The sequence below is a fragment of the Marmota marmota genome, unplaced genomic scaffold, assembly GCF_001458135.2.
Source record: "Marmota marmota marmota unplaced genomic scaffold, marMar, whole genome shotgun sequence".
NCBI lineage: Eukaryota > Metazoa > Chordata > Mammalia > Rodentia > Sciuridae > Marmota > Marmota marmota.
In genome coordinates this window covers 4589302-4595550 of record NW_026000272.1, presented here as the reverse complement: position 1 = coordinate 4595550, position 6249 = coordinate 4589302, and the positions used below count along the sequence as shown (strand labels likewise).

Genomic DNA, 6249 nt, shown 5'->3' with positions numbered 1-6249 from the left:
AAGAATGGCTTTAAGCTAGATTACTGAGAAATCCAAGCAGCCTTCTCTATTGTTTGTCAAGTCTTCTCTAAGGGAGAACAGAGGTCACTGAATAGAATCCAAAGGCAGTTTAAATCCTTGCTTTAACACTATTCCTGTGACCCTCTAAAAAACATTTAACCCATCTTCACCTTATTTACTTCATCTATAAAATGTTATTATCCCTCTGAGCTACCACCGGAAGTAATTATGAGAATCAAGTAGATAACACTTATAAATATGTTGCTAATTATAAATTGTGTCAAACTGTGAATTAATTCACTGACTCAATGTAAGGGTATTTTCATTTTAAGAGCTAACATTATATATTCCAAATGTCTGGCTCTGGGACAAGATCACTAAATATACTACTGTTCTGAGTACATTTTGAAAATGGAGTGCTGGTAAACTTTAAAATGCCTTTCCCGCCTCTGCTCTGAAGATTAGACCGTGTCCCCACTTCCCTGACTTTCTACATAACAAATCATACAGGAAAAGAAGAAAGGGAAAAGGTTACTATTCCTTTTTGAGGGTAGAAACTGGTTAAATGTGCCTTTTATGGTTAATTTTTCATGGAGTTCTAATAGGACTCAATAAAGCTTATATTTTTATTGCTACCCTAACAAATTAGCTTAAAATAGCATCTACCTATTTTATCACAATTTGGTAGAAATGCAACACGCATCTCCCTGAAGTAAACTCAAGGTGTCAACAGAAAACTGTGTTCATTATTTAAGTCTATAAGAAAGATTCTGCTTCCAAGCACTTTGATGCTGTTGGCACAGTGTCAGTCTTTGTGTTTATACAATTGAATCCCCAATCCAATGCTGGCTATTGGCCAGAGGTCATTCTCAACTTGCAAAAACCAACCACATTCTTTAGCTTGTAACTCCCTTCCATTTTCAAAGAGGATTAAGTCCTTTTCTTGCTTAGAATTGGTTTGAATTTTTCTGCCTGATCTTTTATACTCCAAATGGGAGAAGCTTCACGGTTTATGTCTCATGTGAGTAGATTAGACGCAGTTGTAATTTATTCTCCCAATTTGAAAGTTTGTACATTTAATTGAACATGGAAAATAGCCTTTCCCAGGTAAGTTAATATATTTACAAGTTCTGAAAATTAGAATGTGGACATTTTTGAGCAGCCATTATTTTGTCTATTATACAATCTCTGTATTATATGCTTGATTTTTTCCCCACCAAATGGAACATTATTTGATGTAACTGGTCATATGTTTGAACGAACATGTCAATATCACATAAGCAACAGTGACAACAAACATTCCAATTCTTTCCTTTATTAAATCCATGAAAATCACCCTTTTTGTAAGTATAAGAGTCTGCTACCTGAGAAGAAAAAGCAATAAAGACTAGGTCACTTTCCAGTGGTGACAACCTTTCCAAGAGAACTTGCCTCTAGAAAAGGATCTCCTTCATCCTTCTCCAGAAGAGAAGAGGAAATACAAGAAGAAGAGCCTGGTGCAGAGCCCCAATTCCTATTTCATGGATGTGAAATGCCCGGGATGCTATAAAATCACCACAGTTTTTAGCGATGCAAAAACAGTAGTTTTGTGTATTTGCTGCTTCACTGTCCTCTGCTAGCCTATGGGAAAAGAAAAGCAAGACTTACAGGAGGATGCTCCTTCAGGAGGAAGCAGCACTAAAAAAAACCTGAATCAAGATGAGTGGGAAAACATCCCAATAAACACATGTTGGATATTAAAAAAAAAAAAAAAGACTAGGTCAAAGGACAACGAAGTAGCAGTTCTCCATTAAAAACAAGTATGTGGAGGGCTGGGGTTATCGCTCAGCAGTAGAGCACTTGCCTAGCATGAGTGAGGCCCTGCCTTCGATCCTCAGCACCACATATAAATAAATAAATAAAATAAAGATATTGAGAACTACAACAAAAATATTTATTTAAAAAAGTGTGTGGAGGTTCCTTTAAAAATTAAAAATAGAACTACCATATGGATCCACTAATCAATCTTACTCTTGATTTTTTTTCTCTCTCCCTCTCTCTCAGACACACACACACACACACACACACACAATTACAGAAATCAGGATCTCAAAGAGATAGTCAAAATAAGAATATAACCCAAATGTCCTTTGATAAGTCAAAAGATAAAGAAAAGTGATATATTTGTGACACCCATACACTGGAATATTTTTCAGTCCCTCTAAAGAGGTGAATCCTGTCATTTGCAAAAACATAGATGAATCTGAAGGACATTTTTCTTAGTGTAATAAGTCAGTCACAGAAAGACAAATGCTGTGTGAGTCCACTTATAGGAAGTATCTAAAATAGTTCAACTTACAGGAATAATGATTAGAATGGAGGATGCTGGGGGCTGGGAGGAGGGAGACATGCAAATTTGTTGTTTAAATTTCAGTTATGCAATATGAATAAATTCTAGAGATCTGTTGAACAACACTGTGCCTATAATTAGTAGTAGTGTATTGTACACTTAAAATGCATTAAGAGGGTAAATCTCTGAAATGTAATTAATATAAAGAATAAAGAAGTTTCCAATACTGGGTCAGTTCTCCCAGATAATTGAAATTAGCCTATTTTTATGAATTTGCAATTAGTTGTAGGTTCCTAAAATATTCACTCAAAAAAGTAGAATAAAAATGTATTTCAACTTAGACTTTCATATTTAATAGGGAAAAAACAGAGGACTTCTCATTTCTTTGATCCAAGATTATTATTATTTTTTTCTACCAGGGGTTGAACTCAGGGGCACTTCATCATTGAGCCACAGCCACAATCCTATTTTTTGTGTTTTATGTAGAGACAGGATCTCACTCAGCTGTTTACTTACTGCATTGCCTTTTGCTGAGGCTGGTTTGGAACTTGTGATTCTCATGTTTCAGCCTCCTGAGCCACTGGGATTACAGGTGTGAGCCACTGTACTCAGCCCAAGATTAATTTTTAAGATAAACTCTATGGGTGTGTAAGTCACAACTTGAGAAAGAAACTAGAAGAAAATTTGGGAAACAAAAAGATTAGCTACTTCTCTAGCATAAAAGGAACAGAGCTAATAGAATACTAGGCCCAACACCTAGAACACTGAATATTTATTAGTAACATCAAAATTGCTCTCCTGGAGTCTAAATTAATGTGATTAATACATCTGATCAAACTATAAATCCCAAAGATTATATGTACATTAATAGCAAAGCTGATTTAATCAGAAAAAATTACATATCTCAGAAATGATAAAATACGTTAAATATGTGTGCTTCATCTGTATTATGAGATGGAAAATTCAAAAGGAAAGATATTTTGTACAATCCAAATCCAGGGAAGATGTTTCATATAGATATTTTATGCGATGCTAAGAATAGAACCCAGTGCCTCACACATGTAAGGCAAGTACTCTACCACTGAGCTACAACCCCAGCCCTGGTATTTCAATTTAAACTGATAAGAACAGATACTACACTTGATCTTAGCCAAAAGGCCGAGAAACGATAATGGGTATTTCAATTTAATGAACTGCTCAGGTATCTTTTTTCAAACCTTAGTTCTTAGTTTATTTATGCTTTCCATAGCTTCTTAAATTGAATTATGTTTTATTTTTAAGTCTTCTTGTATTAAAAGAAGAACATTTAAATCTATTGATTTTTCTCTACTGAATTTGTCACAATCTTGATGGTTTAAAATGCAATGTGGTTAACTCTTGTAGTTTTTCATAAAATTAAAATTTAAGCTTTGGTTATTGTTTTGTTCTTAGAATTACATAAAATATGTTTCAATATTTCCAAAAGCATTGTTTTATATGCTGATTTTTTTTCTTAGAGAATTCATTGCTAGTTGTATTTTCTCTATAGGTTCTGTATAATTTGTGATTGTTTGCTGTGTTAATTCATTTTTATGTTATCATTCTGCTATTAGGAAAAATGGCATGTGTCCTTTTATTGTATTTCTAAATACTTTCCATTAATATGTAGGAAAACCATTGTTTTTTTATATTAACTTTATAATGAACCAACATACAAAATTCTGTCTCCAGTGGTTTTTCAGTTGGTTTGTATTTTGGAATCTTCTTTTTCTTTTTTAAAAAATTTTCTTTATTTAAATTACATCTATTTTGCCTTATACATGAAAATAGGAAAATTTCATATATTGGTTTGCTACCATGTATTGTTTTTATATATATATGCAATTCATGATGTTCAAATAAGGTTAAACATATATAGTGTCTGCACTTTTATATTGAAAACTCTCAAAATTTTTTTATCTAGCTTTTTAAAATGTGCAGTACATTATTGTTTTCCATCATCATTCTACTATGTATACCACAACTACTTCCTCCTATCAAATTATAACATAGCACCGATCAATCAACTTTTACCCATTCCTCCCTTACCCCTTCCCTTCCTCCTACCCCCTTTCTGTCCCCAACCTCTGATAACTACCATTCTATTCTCAATTTAGTTGAGATGAACCATTGTAGATTTTATATATGAGTGAGGTCATGTGGTACTTGTCTTTCTGCACCTGGCTTAATTCACTTATATAATCAATGTTTCCATGTACATAATTGTAAATGGCAGGATTTCATTATTTTGTATTGATGAATAGTATTCTATAATGTCTATATACCACATTTTCTTTATCCGTTATCACTTTTTGGGAACATAGGTTATTTTCCTTTCTATGCTATTGTCAATTATGCTACAATAAATATGGTATGGGTTTCTATATATACCTAATCCAAACCATCAAAATCTATACATAGTGATTATTTTCTGTTCTCTTTTCTACTATGTTCACCCTTTATTTTATTATCATGTCAATTTGATATTCAATTGGCTAGCATTTTCAGATATTTCACTTTTATACTTTTTAGCTGTCAATGTACTTTTATTTATATGTGGTCCTGAGAATCAAACGCAGTGCCTAACACATGCTAGGCAATCACTGAGCTACAACCCCAGCCCTCGTTTCTGATTTTAATGAGAACATTTCTAGTATTTCAAAATTGAGCACATTAAGGAAGTGTCTATCTATTCCTAAGCCACCAAGAGTGAAAAAAAAAATACCACAAAAACTCTAGATTGCTGCAATCAGGTGGAAAAACACTGGAAAGGTCTTAAGTTAGGAAATTACTTGGAACTGTTACTTGAGAAACAACAAAAAACTGAAAAGAAAAGCATTCAAAAGGCTCATCACAGTGAATTCACACAGTGGAAGAATAATGGCAGATGAGGTCAGAGTGACAAGTAAGAGCAAAACTTCTGTTTTCCTCTCTGAAGTAGAGAGGTCCTGATGTTTGCATCTGGCCCTATTCACTGACCCTAGATAGGTAGTCAAAAAGCTACAAGAGTCTACTCCAGGAAACATATATAAATTAATTCCTTGGGGAAAACAGAATAGACAATTTGTTGCTTTGGAAGCTTCCAGTGAGTTGGGAAAGTGATTCCATTCTATAACTCAAATTACTTTGCCTTTGTTAGAAATCCATAAGGACAGCATCCAATGCTGTCCAGATCAAGAACATGCCAGAGTTGGTGTTGGAGACTCCCTTCCAATACTTTTACTTCTTAAATGATTGACTAAACTTCAGATCTTACAAAATACCCAAGAATTTGCTCTTCTCCAGGTCCTGTTGCCCTGAGGTTGCATTCACTAACTTTCCAAGCATATGAGCCCATTCAGAGACTTGTGGGTTACATTGAACTTGTCTCAATGGTTAATGTTCTGTATTGTATCTTGAAAAAAATAATTAATGTAACTACTGTGGATAATATCTTTCTCCAGAATCTACACTTGATATTTTTTGCTTCATTTTATATTCCCTGGAACTGAAGGGAGGAGAAATGTTAAATATGTTTATTTGGTCTGTTATTTCAAAGTAAAAGTCTAAAGAGCATCATCATTTTAAATATATCATGAATAAGGAAACAATGTAATACTCTTGGGTCACATAAAATAGAATAAATCACATATTCTCAGAAGCAATAGACAGAAATTGAGGAAAAAACTAACAGATTAAAGGTACAGATTATCTGAGGTAAGCAATAGAGAGGGGTACACTATAAATGCCATAAAAGAATTTAAAATAGCCCAAGATATAGTATTAACCTAAACTGCAAAAACTGAACCAGTCATGGGGAATTAAGTATTTATGATAGCTTTGTAAATACTATTCTAATATAAATGAATATTATCACCACAGAACACACACACACACACACACACACACACACACATGCACAC

General features: G+C 33.5%; 2 pseudogenes; one reads left to right on the top strand and one right to left on the bottom strand.

Annotated features, from left to right (window-relative positions):
• Positions 1–1086: 1086 nt before the first annotated feature.
• LOC107152564 lies at positions 1087–1753 on the top strand (annotated as a pseudogene).
• Positions 1754–3332: 1579 nt separating this feature from the next.
• Positions 3333–3499, bottom strand: LOC125614357 (annotated as a pseudogene).
• Positions 3500–6249: the final 2750 nt, after the last annotated feature.